Below are 21,812 nucleotides of genomic sequence, written 5' to 3' on the forward strand. Positions count from 1 at the left end.
ACCTTGAATACCAGTAGCCAACACTCACAACCATACCAGTAGCCACCACTCACAACCACACCACTCACAACCACACCATACTCCTGTAATCTCTCAGCACAGTATCAGCTTGCATTGCATTCCTGGTCCTGATGAGTCATATTTCCCACAATGATGGCAAGTTGATTGCATAATCCATCATTCCTCATTCAAGTCTGTGGAAATGGATGACATTAGCCATCTTCCATGCGGATGGAGTGTGGATGGTGCTGTGGCTTGGTGTGACTATAGTGTGTAATGCAGCTGGGAACACATGCCTGAGTTCATGTAGGATTCAGACAGGGATGATATGGTGTCCCATGGATACTTACATTTGTTGCCTTTCAGTAGGCAATATGTACCTGCTCACTGCTGATGAGGGGAAGGGTGTGGGTGCAGTACATATCCACCTATAGTGATGCTGAGCCAGAGGGTGATGTTTCCCCTAGCCCAATCTGCAGCAGGTTGCCTGTTGCTATGTTGTGTGTGTATGTGATCTGATTGGCCACCATTACAGGTTGGGCTGGTTTGTTGCCTCTGAGATTCCAGACATATGGGAAGATAACCTTGTGACTGTCCTTGGTGGATGTCTCCAATTTGTACTCATAGTTGGCCTTACAGTAATCCATCGGTGACCTTATATGCTTGTTCATACAATGGCTGACTTGATGCCATGTTGGTTCCTGCCCCTCCTTTGTCCTGTACAGCCACTATAGGAACCAAGTCTGTGTTTATTGTAATGCTGCTGTCCAGCAAAGGGGATTACTCTACTTTGGAGGAGGCAGGTATGACAAGTAAGGTATTACTGAGTCCATACAGCCATGTATGTGTTCAAGTCAGTTGTTTGTAGAGAGCATGGCCACAAAGTCATAACACAGTTGGACACCTCTCCAATTTAGTAATGATAATCATGCTTATTTTACTAGCCATGGCTGTGTCAGGGCAATGCAACTACCAGTTGCTGTAGAAATGTCATTATTTTGGGTGCACAGTAACTATGATTACACATGTGTACAATATGTACAGCTTTTTTAACTGACATTTTGCATCCCATGTCTGTTTTCATGAGGTGGACACATGCACCTACTCATACTGACATGTGCATAGGTAATACCTCACATATATGTCTGTTCTATGTCAGTATGGCACACCATATTCACACTCTTGCTGTGCAGTCATCCCTCTCAACCTGTTACAGCAGGACATCTGTAGGATGCCATGCATAAATGGGTGCAATGGGACAAAATCAGTGACAGTGTCTCAATATTGCTGTAATAATAATTGTTAATGTTGGCAGTATGACTGGTCTAGTGACCAAGCTAGCTGATATGATGGCCAGGGGATGAGTGATATATTGTGTGTGTGTGTGTGTGTGTGTGTGTGTGTGTGTGTGTGTGTGTGTGTGTGTGTGTGTGTGTGTGTGTGTGTGTGTGTGTGTGTAAGAGACCACATGGAAGGGGATTGTGGCTGGATGTATGGTTGGCAGGTCACAACTGTGCTATAATGGTGTGGACTGGAGGAGGAAGGGGGTAGGGATTCTGCTGAAGGAACATAATGCTAAGAGTGTTTTTGGAGGATGACATAAGTGTCTGATAGAGTGATGTTTCTGAAGCTGTAAGCGGATGGTGTAATGATTACTGTTGTTAGTGCAAACGTTATGCAAGTTGGTTGGCGATAGATGAGAAAGAGAAATGTGATGTCATTTGGAAGACATGGTGATGACTGTATCCAAGGGTGACAGACTGGTCATTGCAGCAGATGTCAATGGGCATGTTGGCGAAGGGAACAGAGGGGATGGGGAATTGATGAGTATGTATGGTGTTAAAAGGAATGGAGATGGTGAGATGGTAGTGGATTTTGCAAAAAGGATGGACATGGCTGTGGTGAATCCGTACTATAACATAAGGGAGGAGCATAGGGTGACATACAAGAGTGGAATAAGATGCACACAGGTGAAATATATCCAGTGTAGAAGGGCCAGTTTGAAGGAGATTAGAGACTGTAAAGTGGTGACAGGAGAAAGTATATTTAGGCAGCAGAGAATGTTGGTATGTAGATGATGTTGGTGATCGAGAATAGGAGGAATATGGGGGCAGCACCAAGGATCAAATGGTGTGAATTGGAAAAGGGTGATTGTGAGGTGGAGTTTAGGGAAGAGTTGAGACAGGCACTGGATGGCAGTGACAATTTAACAAATATCTGGTTAAGTACAGCAGAGCTGGTAAGGAAGACAGCTGGAAGTGTGCTTGAGGTGACATGTGGATGGAGGAAGCAATACAAGGACACCTGTTGATGGACTGAGAAAGTATTAGACAGAATACAGAGGCAGAGATTAGGGAAAAAGGAGTGGAATTGTCAGAGAGATGAGGAAAGTAGGCAGGAGTATGAGGAGATGATGTGCATGGCAAAGAGAGAGGTGGCAAAGGCTGAGGATGGGCATATGAAGAGTTCTATGACAGGTTGGACACTAAGGAGGGATGAAAGGAATTGTACCAATTGGCTAGACAGATGCACTGAGCTAGGAAAGGTGTGCAGCAGATAAGGGTAATAAAGGATGATGAGGTATATGCACTCACAAGCGAAGAGAGTGTGTTGAGCACATGGACAGTGTAGGCTGAGACGCTGATGAATGAAGGGAATGAGACAGAGAAGGTTGGATGATATGGGTATGGTGAATCAGGAAGTGCAATGACTTAACAAGAAGGATGTAAGGATAGCTATGAAGAGGATGAATAGTGGCAAGCCTGTTGGTCCACATTACACACCTGTGGAAGCATGGGGTTGTTTAGGGGAAATGGCAGTGATGTGTTAGCCAGATTGTTTACTGATATCTTGGGAAGTGTGAGGCTTCATGAAGAGTGGCGAGAAAGTGCTTGGTTACAGTGTGAAGAATAAGGTTGATGTGCAAAGCTGTGATACCTACAGAGGGATAACATTAACCAGTCACAGCATGAAGTTATGGATAAGAGTAGTGAAAGCTAGGTTATGTAGGGAGGTGAGGAGTACTGGTCAGCAGTATGGTTTCATGCATGGAAAGGGCACTACCGATGTGATGTTTGCTCTGAGACAGTTACTGGTGGAATACAGAAAAGGTCAGGAGTTGATCTGTGTCTCTCTGGACTTACAAAAAGCACATGAGAGAGTGCCTAGACAGGAGTTGTGGTATTTTATGATGAAGTCATAAGTGGAAGAGATATATGTAAGAGTGGTACAGGATATATACAAGGATGGTGTGACAGCATTGAGGTCTGTATTGGAATTGATGGATGTGTTTAAGGTGGAGGTGGGATGACATCAGGGATCAGCTGTGAGGCCTTTCTGATTTGCAATGGTGATGGACAGGTTGACAGACAAGATAATACAGGAGTCCCCGTTGACTATGTTGTTTGTAGATGACATTGTGATCTGTAGTGAGAATAGGGAACAGCTTTTGGAGACCCTGGAGAGGTCGACATATGCTCTAGCGAAGAGAGGAATGAAGGTCAGTAGCACTAGTACAGAATATCTGTGTGTGAATGACAAGAAGGATAGCGGAATGTTGAGGATGCATGGAGTACAGTTGGTAAAGGTGGATTTGTTCAAATGATTGGGATCAACATTTTTCAGACTATGGAGGACAGGTGAAGAAGAGAGTACAGGCAGGATGGAGAGGGTGGAGAAGAGTGTCAGGAGTTATTTGTGACAGACGAGTACCAGTAAACGTGATATGTAAGGTCTACAAGAGGGTAGTGAGACCACCTATGTTATATCAGTTGGAGTCAGTGGCATTGACAAAATGGCAGAAGCCAGAGCTGCACATGTCAGAGTTGCAGATGTTATGATTTGCACTGTGTGTGACATGGGTGCAATGTGTATATGACAGGCTAAGGCCATGTTGGACAGCTATGAGACAAAGTTGGAGAGGCAGCATTACATCAGTTTGGCATGTGCTGAGGATGGGTGCTGAGTATATTGGGAAAAGGATGTAAGGATGTAACTGCCAGGTACGAGGAAGAGAGGAAGGCATCAGATAAGGTTTCTGGATGTGGTGAGAGAGGACATGCAGGTGGTTGGTGTGAGAGAGCAAGATTCAGAGGACAGGCAGAAATGGCAACAGATGTTCCACTGTGGCTATCCTGAATGGGAAAAGCCAGAGGAGAATGAAGGGGGATGTTGTAATGTCAGTCTTCACAGATATGGCAAGGATTTCACAGACATTACACAACTCTATGGGTAAATGACTACAAATATAAGGCACACATATGGTCAGTGTGCACAACACTGGACAGTTGAATGATATGAGCTCAGTATATAACATGCACTTCAACACACATATCTGTAGCAGTACTTTACTATGCAAATACCATTCATAGGTGTCTCACATTTTCAAGACAAACTAGCAATATCCCTAAACTTAGTAGCACAACACTACATTATGCACTCTCATATACAGACACCACACATTATAATAATATCTGCCAACAATTGTTCAAGAACTACATAAAGGACCAATTCAGAACTAAACACATGCTCTCATTCCTACTCCAAAAAAACACAATACTTTCTCACACTCCTCACCAAACTCCAACATCTGTATCACCATTTTAACACCAAGCTCACCATAAGTGGGGATATCCACCCCAACCCAGGCCCAAATCCATCCTGTCCAACACAAACTGCTCCAACACAAATGTCAGAACATAACACCCCCACATTCTTCATCCCTGGGCAAATCAACAACAGCAGCAAAACCAACCATCCTTTAATGCTAAATATTAATATTAGAAGTATCAAAATAAAATACCTGAACTCCAGGCCACAATAGCACACTACTCCCCAGACATAGTTGCTTTAACAGAAACCTGGCTAAATAAAAACATAGCTAACTCAGAAGTTCTCCCTACCAGCTACAATATCATTAGACAAGACAGACCACTTTGTAAAGGGGGTGGAACTACCTTACTGTACAAGTCCAACTTAACTGTCCATCAATTACCAAACTCCTACCCCTCCCCCAAGAATTGGGACATACTTATCTCACAACTTCAACTTCACCCTAAAAAGGTAATCACCGCAATTGTGATCTATATTCCACCTGGTAATACACCTGCTAGCCTTGAAGACTTCTTATCCTGTTGTTCTTCCACATACTCACAAGAAACCCTTATTCTGGGGAACTTCAACCTACATTGGTTCACCTGTATATCAGAAATACCATGTAATCTAATAAATCTCCATGGCTACCAGCAGCTAGTCCGAATTCCAACTAGATGTGATAAAAAAATCTAAAAGTGAATCCATCCTTGAATGGGTCCTAACTAAGAACCCCACATTGTACCCTCACACAGGCAGTCTCCAAGACACCTTAAGTGACCACAACATAATATACTTTATACATAGTAGAACAAGCATATGCAAAACCACCAACTATATATCCACTAGAAACACAAAAAAAATTCTCTCCTGAGGTCCTCAACACTTTACTTTGTAACTGTGACTGGACCCCTCAAAAATCCTCCCACTTGAACAGGCTGTAGCATATTTCAACAAAACATTTCTACAACACCTAGACACTGTCGCTTCATTGCGCAAAATCAAGGTTAGAACCTCTACAAACCCCTGGCTCAGTAAAGAAACCAAACAAATCCTCAAGTCCAGAGACACTGCCTGGCTTTACTATAAAAAAAACAAAGGAACACAAAGCCTAACTAAGTACCAAGAACTGTGCAAACCATGTAAAAAAATGCATTAGGCTGGACAAAAAAAATCATACTACAAAACATTACAAACTAAATACCAACAGAACCCTAAAAAATTTGGGAAAAATGTAAACCAGCTACTTAAATCCACCCAAAAGGCTACCCCCAAAACAACCACCCCTGACACAAAATTTCCCATCGAAATACAATTCAACTCCTACTTTGTGAACTCAATTCTATCCTTAGTATCACAGGACAGTTCCTTCCTCACTATCCCCCCAACACAAATAACACTAATACAAGCTTTACCCTCAAAACAGTTTCCACCATTTAAATCAAAAGCATGCTCTCCAAACTAAAAACCTCATCAATAGCAGCCAACCTACTCCCCAGCTATTTCTTGAAACTCACAGCAGATGCTATTGCTATCCTAGTCTCATAAATAGATCAATTGTTGAAAACTATGTGCTCAAACTCTGGAAAATATCATATGTTATACCCATACATAAAGGCAGGACCTCCACTGAACTTAATAACTACAGACCCATTGCTTTACTCTCCCCACTGGCCAAAATTCTAGAAAAATACATCCATACCCAGATGCTAAACTATCTCCTAGACAGCAACATCCTGTCACCTACTCAGCATGGTTCCAGACCTGCCCATAGTACCACTACAGCCCTCCTCTGCTTCACAGACACAGTAAACTGTCTCAAAAATGAAGGCCTACAGGTGTCAACTTCTTTTTTGGATATCTCCAAAGCATTTGACACAGTCTCACACCAAATCTTGCTAAACAAACTAAACCAATATCACCTATCAAATTCAACTCTTGCCTGGTTCCAAAGCTACTTAAATGACAGGTACCAAGCTGTGAAATGGGAAAATCCTCTCTCTCCTCAGCTGCCCATAACTATAGGAGTCCCACAGGGTTCTATCTTAGGACCACTACTATTCACAGTCTTCACAAATGACCTCCATACCTCCACACAGCATGCATCTATCATTCAGTATGCAGATGACACTACCTTAATCTGTGCTGCACAAAACATTCCCATCCTCCTGCAAACAACTCAACTAGCATTCTCTGACATTGAAAACTACCTTACCAAATCCCAACTTATCCTCAATCCAGAGAAAACTCAGCTTATAATTATAACCAGTTCTAACAAAAACACTGATAACAGTCAATTCACTATCTACTCCACAAATGCTACTCCAATCGTTCCAGTGGCACAGGCTAAGCTATTGGGAATAACCATAGACTCCCACCTAAAATGTGATAGTCATCTCAACTTAACTATTAAAACAGTACATGCCAAACTGGGATCACTCTACCGTATCAAACCATTTCTTACCAACAGCACAAGATCAGCCATTGCTTGCTCCCAACTTCTATCCTCCCTACTCTATGCAGCTCCCATTCTGACTAATCTCAACAAAACTGAACCAAGCAAAATGGAAGCCTGCTATAACAGAATTGCCCACTTTGCTGTAAATTGCTCATATAGAACTCATCACTGTACTACTTTGAGACAGCTCCACTGGCTTAAACTGCCCAACCTCCTAACCTGCAATCAGCTATACCTCTGTCATTCTATCTATTACCTCCCCAATATGTGTCCTGCCCTCAAAAACCTAGTACAACATCACTCAGCCAAAAGGCCATTTACATCATCAAGCAAACTACTACTAGAAGTCACCAACAGCTACAGTAGCTTTGGAGATGCGCTATATAGTAGTTCAGTGGCTAAAAAATGGAACTCTGTCCCCACTAGCATTCAAAACACATCATCCAAAGCCTCCTTTAAAGACCTCATCAGGCAACATCTCAAGCAAATTTAGCAGTACCATGACTGCCCCCCAGTCTAGTGAAAGCGGATAAGGTATACATACTAAATCTAGAATACTTGATAATAGTTTTCAGTCTTACTCACAGACACTGGCTAATCTACAATGTATGTACTGTACCTGTGTACTATGCATGTATTCTACCTATATTCCAAATTTCAGCTCTACACCACAAATCTATTAATTACCTTTATTTTTAAATTAATATTTTTTTGCTTGTTCTCTCCACTGTAACTGTTGATGTGCTGCATATCACTGTAAAAACATGTCTTTTGTAATTTGTTTGTATACTGATCATGTCTAAATAACTAAATGTATCGGTAATTTTTCTTTGTGGAGCTTTTCTCCCCGGGCCTCTGCTGAAAAAGGGTCTTTTTGGCTCAGTTAGACACCCCCGGTTAACAAATGTAAAATAAAATAAAATAAAAATAAAATAAAATAAAGTAAATATCCTAGTTGTATTCACAAGTAAGATGTGGATATGTACAACATCCCAGTAGCCGGCCAAGCGTTGTCAAAATCAGTATTGTTCAACACACACATTCCTTACCTATGATCTATGTCACTGTAGACAGACTCAGATCCTATGGCCATAGGTTCTGATCAGCAATATAGTAGTAAAGCAAGCTTTGCTGAGACATATATGTTAAGCTTCATCTTTCCCATTCTTACACATCCCACACTACAGTCCATTACATGTTAACTTGTTCAACATACCTGTCTTTGTATTTTTCCAAGTATAGGTGGTTATATACTGTTATTTGTTTTCTTTTCCTCAGTTTCTGACTCTCCACGAATAGTAGTTTAATAATCCCTTTAAGTGCGCTCTTTATCATACACTTTTCGTCAGAGCACTTGCTCCGACTTCTTCAGAAGAAATTCAAACATTGTATGCAACTACAACTGATATAAAAGGACTTTCTGACGTGGTAGCAGACAATTAAACAATTAAAAATCAATTAATTAAAAACATTCGGATTGAAGTAAATAAGACACTCAATTAAAAAATGTGAATCCCTGTGGAAATGGGATGTCACTAAAACGAGAATACAACTTCATATTACTGTGTAAGAGTCAATAAAAAAGTAATATAAAAATAATGTAATATAAACATTTTTGTAATAACATTGTCTGGGGAGACTTGTAATACTTAATTTGCCTATTTGCCTACCCACTATTAAAAGTTCTATCAATATAGTATGAATAGTATAATATAACTTACAAGAAGAAACCTAAACTAGTAATTGATAAATGATTTTATGAATTTATGAAAAATGTGTATATAAACAGCTAAGGTGGTACCCTCTATTAAATCTAACTTAGTAGAGTTTTTTTTTAAAATGTAAGTATAATAATATTAAAACAAGATATATATATATATATAGAATACAAAAGCATGCTATAAATTCTATAAATAGTATAAATGGTACCCTGAACAATAATAGGTCAAAAAGTGTAGAATTGCCATAAGTGCAATCTAAATGGCAACCAGAAAAACATACCACAACCAACCTAAACTGGAATGTCTAGGGCTCATCTCTCGAGATTCTTTAACATCAGAATACATTTGATAGATGTCATTTCATTGATTCCTGGATATTGACTGGCATTAGTTCTAAGTTGCCAGATGAGCTCCTTCTTTTCCAGTTTAAGTGACTCTGGTCCCCCTCTATCATCCTTCACTAGTTTATCAATAGCACAGAAAGTGAATTCATGCCCTGGATTTTCGCTGTGGTGCTTAGCCAAAGTGTTGTCCTGTTTATTTTTATTTATACTGTAAATATGTTCATAGATCCTATCGTTAAGTTTCCTGTCAGTTTTTCCTATATAGAATGCTGTACATTGGGCACATTTAGCCAGGTAAACAACCTGTCTACTCTGACAGGTAAACTTAACTTTGGATTTATATGAGGTGTTCCTTATTGAGAAAGTGTTTCCCTCCTCTATGTATTTACAGTAGGTGCACATGTTACACTTGTGCATACCTACTTTACTAGAGAAAATCTGCCTATTACTTTCTAGGATTCCTTTTAGATTGATCCCCCGCTTGAAAGTTATTTTCAGTTTACTAGGGATCAAAGTCCTGAAGTGGCCATCATTAGTCAGCAGTTCCCAATTTTTTGTGACAATGTTCTTAAATGTATAAGCATCAATACTGAAAGTGAAAACAAAGCTACAGTGGAAACTGGATGGATTGTTATTCATTGGAGACTGTGTGTCAGTACTTTTTCCCACTAAATTGCAATTTGCATTTAGTAAGGGGACATATACCCCTGTCTGTCTTTTGAATTTAACCTCATCCGAGATGTCCTCAATGAATTCTAAAGGGTAAAAGGGGGAGCACTCTTCCAGGAATTCTCACCATCACCAACTTCGAGCAGTAGTGATAATGAAGGAAATCTTACTGCATTAATTGAATTACTTACGCAGAAAGTTGCGTCTCTTTCTCAACGAATGGACAATATAATTCCACTCCAAAATGAACTTACGGCCACCCGAAGTACCAGAACCGAAAGGTTACTGCAGAAGGATACTCATTCGTCACCTACAATTATTAACGGCAATGCTAGCACAAGCAATTCCGCCGACGAATCAACACCTTTAACGGACACTTCTTTACAATGTGAGGGGTCCAATAGAACTCAGGAATCTCTCAACAGTTGGATACATCGAGCATTTATTTTTTCTGACATGCAAACAACTAATCTTTCAAGAAGAGACCTAGAGGTAAGGAATGATTTACCTACTAAACTGAATATCTTTGATGAAAAGTTGTGTAAAGCACGTAAGCTACAGCTTGAAGTAGCTTACTTTCGTGAATGCCTGAAGCCTAAAATAGTGCCCAAAGGCTTGAGACAGTGGACCTTCCCAACTGGATTAGTTGATGGTTCACAGTTCCATTTGGCTTTACTAGCACTATTCGATAAGCACGGATTCGAATTACTTGAATTGTTTTGCGACCAATATTCAATTATGATCGACATTTTGCTTAAAGAATTAGAAGACTTGGATAAGGAAATCATGACTGATTCCAGCTTCAATAGATACCAGTTTGAATATGAAAGATGCTATAGTAGCATCGACGACTACTTGGCTAAACTTAATATCACTAAAGTTAAGAAAATTAACAGAGATATTAGGGAATACAACGAAGGCAAGGCATACCCGAAACCACCCTTTGTAGAGAGGCAAACACTAATGAGTTCTGTCACCACTGGCAACTTTAATCACCAAGATAGACCCCTCGACAGAGGGCAGGTGCTCCCTGTTAACATAATAGACCTTAACGTTTGAGAGACATCTGAGTCCCACCAAGAGGAACTGTACATGAAGAGGAGGAGCGAGAGAATCGCACAACAGCAATATAATAATAATAACAACAACGCCCCCAACAAATTTAATACACAAGGGACTAATAACCAGAACAGTGGGCGGGTTACTGTTAACCAGCAAAATTTTCAGAACAGAGCCTCCCGAATGAACGCGAAGACCAACAGGCAGAAGGCGAACAAGAGGAAGAAATGGTAACCATTGGAGTTAATAACGACAACCCTCCTGACGTTCCATTGACATGTCAAATTCTTTTTAATTCTAGTCACGATTTCAAAGTTTATAATTACACTGACCTTTATATAGACATTGAGACAGTTGACTTACTATCAAAAGGGTACACCTTTATTCCTTCAACACAGTTTGACATAGCAAATACACTAATAGATCTCAAACTATTCATGAGGAAACTGAATTTACTTTCTTTGATGGGGAATCAGCCTAATACCATGTCTGATTATCTTGTATTAAGTGTCTATAACCCTCCACTACACCCATTGTTGATGTTGTTTGAAAAAATTACCGAACTCGATTTGAGGAATTTGCAAGAGTCCGGTAGGAATTATTCACATTGTGAGTTCAATATAACTAAAGAACAAAGGGATATATTAAACCTCCTAAAGCAAGCCCCAATCAGAATCATGAAACCTGATAAGGGCGGGGGTTTAGTATTAATGTCAACAACTGACTATGACAACAGGATGTACACCATACTTGAAAGTGACACCTACACTAAAGTGTCTATTAATGAGATGAATGTAGCACATAGGAGAGTTAGGTCCCTCATTGAGGAATTGTACATTGAGGCCAGAATATATAAGGAAATGTACAATTTTTTAGTACAACCTGCACCTAGAATCCCTATCCTATTCGGTGTGCCCAAAGTGCATAAAAATATGAATGACCCACCAATGAGGGCCCTAGTTGACGGTAGAAACAGCATCACATATACTTGTGCGAAGGTAGTTGATAGGATTCTGCAAAAATACATTAGGAAGGAGTGGCAGATATGTAAGGACTCCTGGTCCTTTCTGGAATCTATTAATAACCTAAGCTTCTCAGCTGAGAGTTACTTTATTACAGTCGACATGAAAGACCTCTATTCCTCCATACCACACGAGGAGGGAATTGAATGGACTAGTAACATGCTTAGGACCCTAGGAGCACCAGACAATGAAGTCCAACTAGTTGGTGAGCTTATTGATACAGTCCTATCATATAACTTCTTAATGTTCAACAAAGAGATTTTCCATCAAGATATAGGAGTCTAATGAACCTGGTGATGGCTTTTTGGGAAAGATTCTTTGTATTAACTGATAATGTCTTTAAAGACAATATCACATTTTACACCAGGTTCCTGGACAATATATTTATCATGTTCACAGGACCCGAGCATGATTTAAAGAGTTTAATAGCTCACTTCAATAATAGTACCGACTTTCTTCCCTTCACACACAAATTTGACAAAGACACTATTGAGTATTTAGATGTTCATTTAAGGAAAGATTACTATAACAACAAGTACATCTCTAAGATTTACCGAAAGGAAACATATTCAAACATGTTTCTACATTTCTCCAGCTGCCACCCTAGACACCAAAAGAAGTCAGTGGTTAAGGGCCAGATGGTGAGAGCAGCCAGGATGACGTCTAGAGAAGACGAATTCCTGGAAGAGTGCTCCACCTTGACCAACTTTTTTCTCCAAAGGGGTTACCCTTTAGAATTCATTGAGGACATCTCGGATGAGGTTAAATTCAAAAGACAGACAGGGGTATATGTCCCCTTACTAAAGGCAAATTGCAATTTAGTGGGAAACAGTACTGACACACAGTCTCCAATGAATAACAATCCATCCAGTTTCCACTGTAGCTTTGTTTTCACTTTCAGTATTGATGCTTATACATTTAAGAACATTGTCACAAAAAATTGGGAACTGCTGACTAATGATGGCCACTTCAGGACTTTGATCCCTAGTAAACCGAAAATAACTTTCAGGCGGGGGATCAATCTAAAAGGAATCCTAGAAAGTAATAGGCAGATTTTCTCTAGTAAAGTAGGTATGCACAAGTGTAACATGTGCACCTACTGTAAATACATAGAGGAGGGAAACACTTTCTCAATAAGGAACACCTCATATAAAGTTTACCTGTCAGAGTAGACAGGTTGTTTACCTGGCTAAATGTGCCCAATGTACAGCATTCTATATAGGAAAAACTGACAGGAAACTTAACGATAGGATCTATGAACATATTTACAGTATAAATAAAAATAAACAGGACAACACTTTGGCTAAGCACCACAGCGAAAACCCAGGGCATGAATTCACTTTCCGTGCTATTGATAAACTAGTGAAGGATGATAGAGGGGGACCAGAGTCACTTAAACTGGAAAAGAAGGAGCTCATCTGGCAACTTAGAACTAATGCCAGTGAATATCCAGGAATCAATGAAATGACATCTATCAAATGTATTCTGATGTTAAAGAATCTCGAGAGATGAGCCCTAGACATTCCAGTTTAGGTTGGTTGTGGTATGTTTTTCTGGTTGCCATTTAGATTGCACTTATGGCAATTCTACGCTTTTTGACCTATTATTGGCCGTAACCACTTTTGGGTACCCGACCCTTCAGGGTACCATTTATACTATTTATAGAATTTATAGCATGCTTTTGTATTCTATATATATATATATCTTGTTTTAATATTATTATACTTACATTTTAAAAAAAAAAATCTACTAAGTTAGATTTAATAGAGGGTACCACCTTAGCTGTTTATATACACATTTTTCATAAATTCATAAAATCATTTATCAATTACTAGTTTAGGTTTCTTCTTGTAAGTTATATTATACTATTCATACTATATTGATAGAACTTTTAATAGTGGGTAGGCAAATAGGGAAATTAAGTATTACAAGCCTTCCCGGACAATGTTATTACAAAAATGTTTTTTATTACATTATTTTTATATTACTTTTTTATTGACTCTTACACAGTAATATGAAGTTGTATTCTCGTTTTAGTGACATCCCATTTCCACAGGGATTCACATTGCGAGTGCTTGTGCTAGTGCTTCGAAAATGCGTTTTTAATTGAGTGTCTTATTTACTTCAATCTGAATGTTTTTAATTAATTGATTTTTAATTGTTTAATTGTCTGCTACCACGTCAGAAAGTCCTTTTATATCAGTTGTAGTTGCATACAATGTTTGAATTTCTTGTGAAGAAGTCGGAGCAAGTGCTTTGACGAAAAGTGTATGATAAAGAGCACACTTAAAGGGATTATTAAACTACTATTCGTTTTTCATCGAGAGGCTTGGTGTACTTCGTATCCTTTTTCTGTATTTCATTGGTTTGCCGTTGTTTTTAAACAGCTTGTATGTTACTCACTATACACGTACTTTGCAAACACACTATGAGCTCTGTGGCTCTTATGATGACTGCATAATACTATACTACCACTAACTAGATGAGTAGGGATTTCAAACCAAACACTGGCAATTGTGATTGTGTGTGTCTGTGTCTGCGTCTGTGCACAGTATTCTATGTGTGTTGGATAAACACAATACCCTCTGTGTGTGTGGAAATTACAATTCTGAGGTGTGTTCTACCCACTACACTTAACATAGTCCACTGTACAAGAGGTGCTGATGTCAGCCACCATACACTTACCTGTATACATCCCTCAGCCCTATAGGCTACATAGCACATGCTGGATATGACACACTCAATGTGTTACCACACTGCCATACCCCCTTGTAGTCTGCACGGACACATCCTGCTGATACACAGACACCTAGAAGACAAACAGAATAACTTATGGAGACCACATGCAGTCATTGTTAATAACAATAATGTATCATGGCTGAGAGCTACACACTCTGACATGTAACCATTACGCATGCTGGCTGTCAACACTACATAGCATTACATTGCTAAACTGTACTAAGTTCTAAGTGCACCCTGGGCATCAGAACCATATTAGCATGTCCCTGCATTGATGGTATGGATGTCAGGGATGTGGCACAGGTATCATCATATGCACAGTGTGTGGTGTGGGTTTGCCAGAGGCCTAGGCTAGGCCATTTGGTTGACATCATGTGTGTGTGTTTGGGGGTTGTATGTGAGATTGGCCATGCAGAGGTGGTGAGTGTAAGTCTGGAGGTTACCTTGATATGATGGTGATGTGTGTGTGTGTGTGTGTGTGTGTGTGTGTGTGTGTGTGTGTGTGTGTGTGTGTGTATGGATGCACACAGTCATGCAGCTGCCCTACACAGGGGTATGTTGGACAGCTGTGGACCATACATGGCAGGGTGTACAGTTCACCATCTCTGGCCACGGACTTGGGAACTATGCCTGTCAGGGGATGCATGGGAGCCACCAGGCCCAAGGCCAAATGCACTACTACTCCCTGATGGTGATTGACATCTGCTGGATCCACTGCCCTGTTGGGACTGACCAGAATCATGTGCCTGTGGCTTGCTGCTTCATGGTGTGGACAGCGACTCCCCTACAGTTGTGCTGCTGGTACTGTCACTAGAGGAGTGAGAAGTTGCATGGCCATGTAGACCCTCAGCTGTTTGTGGTGCTGTCCCACGTCCACATGGCCAACGCCCAACACCCTCCACATGCTCTATCACAGACATTCCACGTTCAAGGATTGACATGCTACGGTCGAGCATTCCCACCATCTCACATAACCGTCTATCTATGACCTCAGCATAATTATGGTGGGCATCAGCAAGATCATGGAGGTTGTCACACATAGCAGGAAGAGTAGCATTCACAGCCCTGAGAAGCTGTCTGGTGTTATGTTCATTATGTGCCTGTACCTCCTTGCATATGGTGACACTTGCTGTGGCACTTGTGACAGGGACATGTTGGGCAGCAGGCCCCCTTCAAGCACCCCTGCCCATCCCCCTGTGTGATACTTCACCTATTCTCTGGCTATGGCTGGTGTCTACAGACACAATTGCCATAGTCACCACATTTGCCTGTCCCATGCCACTATCTGCCAACTGTCCATCATCTATGGCCACTGGTAATTGGGTATGTGTGAGCATTGTGTCTGTGTGTGGGGATGGGATGGACAAGAATGGGATGCTATCCAATGACAGAGATTCAGCCTCTAACAACCCAGCCTGTGCCGTACTATGGCTATCATCATTGTCAGAGTCTGCACAGAGACTGACATCAGTTCCCAAGTGGGAGGGATCCTGACCCCCATTGCCACCTGTGAGGGGAAGTAAATAAATGTAAATTAATACCTGTACATTATGGCTGGCTGCCACACACACAGACAAACACACTGACACTTACAGGTGAGTTGGCACAAAGCTATCACACAGACCTCACATTACCCAAAACGTAACATGCATGACACACAGAGCCCTAATCATCATGCATTGCAGCCATTCTTAATCCTTGTTACTAACAATATACATGTCTGGGATGCATGAGTACTGTTAGTAGGTGACATCTATTCACCTAGCACACACTGCACCCATATACACATAATTGATGTTCACCTGCATAGCACAGTGGCAACTACTGTAGACCATACCTCACAACTGTAGAAATCATTGAAGAATGTGTAGTTGTCTGGCACATATGTTTGTTCTGTCCTTCACAACCCCTACATGTTTGTCTGACACACAATTGGGATCATATGAGGATTGATGTCACTAATTAGTGACATACATTCGATTTGCACACATCATCACCAGCAATTAATGTATGTTCAAACAAATCCTGTTACACCAACAAGCTTCTAAGCTTAACATGAATATGATAAGTGTACACACCCCTGTTAACATGGCAGGCTCTTGTATCATATAAAATGAGACCACAATAATGCATTCAAAAACATTACCCACCTTAAATGTGACACATGACCTGTGCATTCTAATTGTGAACATATTGTTTGTATTACAAGTTAATCATTCGTGTTATGGTCACATTACATGTTGGAAAAGGTGTGGAATGTAATACTGTGGTTTCTCATTGTATATATAGCAGAAATGCTTGGCATCTTGATAGGGGTGTGGACACTGTGGTATCCACTGTATAGGATTAATGTTTCAGACATGTCCCTACCGTAGCCCATTTGTCCCTCCAGTTTGTTGGTCTGTGTCCACATGTCTTGCACTGACAGGTTGTGAGGTATGCTGCAAAAATGTTACATTACCCCTCAGATAGGCACCCATGGTGACTACTATGATCCAGTGCATTTAACACCATCACAAGTGAACATGGGCATCAAGCAATATGGTTAAGTGTGTATTGGCAAAGCACAAAAAAAATGTACATACTCACCAACTACAGGATGCTGTCCCAATAGACCAGAGGAAGCTAAATACATATGGGAGAGAGGGCCTGTCAACATGTAGCCTTGGTAGGGGGGGTAGCAGCATTTCTGCACATTAACAATACAAGCCCCAATAGTACAAAATATGCTGTCCATCACCATAGATGTGCACTTATGTGCATTACCAAACCCCATCCCCAACTACTATCATATCTGACATATGCATGTAGATACTCTACAGATACAGGTGATGTATGCTAATGTACTCTAGTAATGTGCACTAGAGCCTCACTGCATGCTCCTCATCCATTGTGTTGGGGGCACCCACATCCATGATGCTGGCTTCATGGAGAGGTTCTACACTTGGAGGGTGCCCCAAGGTTGGCGAGGAGTTGTTCTGCTGCTGTAAGTGGGGACTGCATGAGTGGTCCCCCACCTGTGGCTTTTGCATCCCTGGCTATGGCAGCAGACCTTTACCGGGCATTATGTAGGAGGTCATTTGCATGATGCCAGACCTGATCATATGTTCTTGTGTGCAGGCCGACATCGTTTACCCTGTGGATTAAGTCATTCCACAGGTTGAGCCACTTCTGCAGATGTTCCTGGCTGCATCCAAACATCATGTTGTAGTGCTGTATTTGGAATTCTACAATTTCAGTGGTTTCTGCTGTGCTGTATGGGGTATTCTGGATATGATGCATCCTGCCTGGAAGACAAAATGTGAAACACATCATAGCACCTTATACAGTTGTCAACAATATGAACAGAAATTGCACATCGACAATGGATATTTCTTGCCAGCGCTCAACTACACCATACCCCTGTAATCTATCAACACAATATTAGCTTGCATTTCACTCCTGGCCCTGATGTGTCATAGTCCCCCCAATGATGAACAGTTCATTGCATAAACCTCTATTCCCCATTCATTTCTGTGTAGATGGATGACAGTGGCCATCTTCCATGTGGATGGTATGTGGATGTTGCCGAGGCTGTGTTTGAATTTGGTGTGTGATGGCACTGCGAGCACTTGTCTGAGTTCATGTAGGATGCAGACATTGATGTTATCAGGCCCCATGGTGAGTTTCTGTTGTTGCCTTTCAGCAGGCAATATGTACCTGCTCACCACTGATGAGGGGAGAGGTGCAGATGATGTATATACTCCCCTATAGGGATGGGGGGACAGGGGGGGTGAAGATCACACCTAACCTGTCTGAAGCAGGTTACCTATATCCATGGCATGTGTGTATGAAGTGTGATTTAACCCCAGTACATGGTGAATTGCGTTATTGCCTCTGGAACTGACAGCATATGTGGAGACTCCCTTGTGTCTGGCTTTGGCAGTGTGGATATATGTGATTTGTACTCATAAGTAGCCTTACATGGAGTTACCTGTGACCTTACATGCTTGTTCAGATAAAGGTGGACATGCTGCCAAGTTGTTGTCTGCACCTATGTGGCCCTGTACAACAATATAGGAGCCTATTATGTGGTTTGTGTGTTGCAGCTGTTGGCCAAAGGAGATTACTCTACCTTGGTGAAAGTGGCTTTTACTTGTCAGTTATTGCTGAGTCCCTACAATTACAGTGGAGAAATAAGTGTGCACATCCCTGTTGCAATGCCTGGTCTTTGTGCTATTGTAACTTGACACCACAATAACTCATTTCAAAACAATTCCCACCTTTAATGTGACCTATAGCCTGTACAATTCCATTGAAAACATAATTGTGGGAAAACATATGCAAACTGAAATCAGTACAATAAGCTGTTTGCATGAGTGTGCACACCCTAACACAGATACTTTGTGGAAGCACCTGTTGAGATAATGACAGCATTCAGTCATCTTAGGTCAGAGTCTATCATTATGGCACATCTTTACTTGGTAATAGCTGTGCAGTCTTCCTTCCAATAGTGTTACAATAATGTCAATTACTGAAGGCATATCTTGTGCACAACCGTATTCAGGGCAAGCCACAGATTGTCTATCAGGTGTAGGTTTGGCTGGCACATTCCCAAACTGTAACTTCCATCTGGTGAAGCCATTCTTTTGCCGATTTGGACGTATGCTTGGGGTCATACTCATGTTGACTGTCAAAATCCATCTTCATCTCCACCTTTCTAGCAGATGACTGAAAGTCTGGGGACAAAACTGGTTGGTATATGCAACTGTTTATAATTCCATCCATCTTGAGTGGAGGCCCAGTTCCAGCTTTTGAAAAGCAACACCACAGCATGATACTGCCACCACCATGCTTCACCAGGGGATGGTGCTCTTTTGGTAATGCAAAGTGTTGTGTTGGGCCAAACATACTTCAATGAATTGCGGGCTGTCGGTTCAAGCTTAGTGTCATCAGAGCATGACAGACTGTCCAACATGCTTTTTGGAGACTTGATGAACTGTTTGGCAATATTTATCCAGCCCTGGACATTTTTCTGTGTAAGAAGAGGCTTCCATCTAGCAACCCTACCCCATAGGCAGACATATGGGGAATGCAGAAGATTGTTGTCACATGTGGTGCACACTCAGTACTTGGCAGGCATTCTTGCAGCTCTACAGCTTGTTCACTGTTGCTGTCAGTCCCCTGTCAGCCTCCATGGCCAGTTGTCATCTTGTCATGTCATCCATTTTGGATGGACGTCCAGGTGTTTGCAGTGTCACTGTTGTCCCATATCTTCTCCACTGTCTGATGACTGTCTGCACTGTATTCCATGGTATATCTAATGTTGGTACACTTTCTACTTTTCTCCTGATTTATACCTTTCCACAATGAGATCCTTTTGATGCTTTGTACATTATTTGGGGTTAATCAGATTCTTGTTAGTTGATGGCATATGTGTAACCAAAAAAAGAATGCTGTGATTAGTGCAAGACGTGCCTCAACCAAGTAGTGGTTTATGTGTGTGCACATGTATTCAACCAGTTTATAGTACATTTTTTATGTTTTACATTTTCTCCCCTAACAGATTTGTTTGTTTGTCAATTGAATTGTACAGGTTATGGGTCACATTCAAAGTGAGAAACGTTTTAACAAGATTTTCTATGGTCTCACTTTTGTATAGTACACAAACCTGGCATTTCAACAGGGTGGTGTACATTCTTGATATCCAATGTATGCAGGTGTTCAGATAGCTCTTTGTGGTAGGCATGGACAGAGGGTCATAACACAGTTGCACACTTCTCCAATTACAATCTGATAATCATGCCTATTCTACTACCCATATCATTGCCATGGCAATGCAACAACCTGTACCTGTAAACATGTATGTCTGTTGTATACACTGAAACTGATATTATACACAAGTAGAACATGCACAACTTATTTACATACATAGATAAGTAAGTTGATTGCACAGTAGGCTTTGCTTTCACAATGCTAACCTGGAGGATGTCCCACATTCACATCTAGGCTATTATGTTATGGTGTCATTGTTAATAGACCTGACAATGGTTTGCCCAACATGACACAAGTCTATGTGTAAGTGAGTATAGATATCAAAACAGTGTAAGAAACTTCTCTGTGAGGAAGATTTTCAGTCCATATATTTCCAGTTAATCAGTGTATATTAATCAGATCAGACAATAGTAGTAGAAGTAGCGAATGTAAACTTGTCAAGTCAAAAAGTAATAATAGAAAATATATAATTCTACAGCATTACTAAGTATTCGAAAGTAATCCAAGCAAGGCAGGCCATCTGTTTCCAGTCGAAAATACAGTGATTAACTAGAAATATATGGACTGAAAATCTTCCACACAGAGACGTTTCTTACACTGTTTTGTTTTTAGACCCACTACACTTTAGTGGGTTGTTTTTGAGACTTTGGGGATACCACGGAGATTACTTGTTTTTTGAGTATAGATATCAGGCACACATGCTTATAAGAATGTACAGTTGAATGGTATGAACTCACTATATCACAAGCATTTCAACACACACTTTTGCAACAGTACTTTACTCTGCACATGCTCTGTATAGTTGTCTTATATTTACAAGACAAAATGTGTATCATAGTTATATACAGAGATAACATATGGATATGTACAACAATCCAGTAGGTGGCCTAGTCACTACAGACAGAGCTACATGCTATGGCCATCAGTGCTGTTCAACAATACATCAGTACAGCAAGTCTTGTTGAGACATATTATTTCAAACCTCTATTTTCCATTATTACAGGCCACCTACTGCATTCAATTACATGCTTATTTGTTTCACATACTTTTTTTCTGGATTTTTCACAGCTATATCCTTTTTTTCTTACACTACTTCAGCTTTGGACTGATGGACTGTCTATGACAGAGGTGGCTTGAATAGATGGCAGCTTGTCTTTTGTAGGTGATGCTCATGACCATAGGATGAACTGAGCACCAATTGGTGCTCCCCAGTGGCTGACTGCATGCAGAGTAGCTGTGTAGTTATTCCAATAGCTAATATCATGACAGCACACTCCTATAATTGAGTACTCCATGTGGCCATTGGCCCTTTCCCTTACCTGTGAGGAAGACATCCTTGAGGTGTGTGAGCTAATACCTCTTAGAACAAGACCTGTGGAGACAAGCCAATTCAATGGTGGAGAAGATTCAAGACTTAGGGGCAGAATGTGAGTATTGCTGTTATATGTTTTGAATA

This window comes from Protopterus annectens, chromosome 9.part0 (assembly GCF_019279795.1).
Source record: "Protopterus annectens isolate FY-2018-M chromosome 9.part0, PAN1.0, whole genome shotgun sequence".
NCBI lineage: Eukaryota > Metazoa > Chordata > Ceratodontiformes > Protopteridae > Protopterus > Protopterus annectens.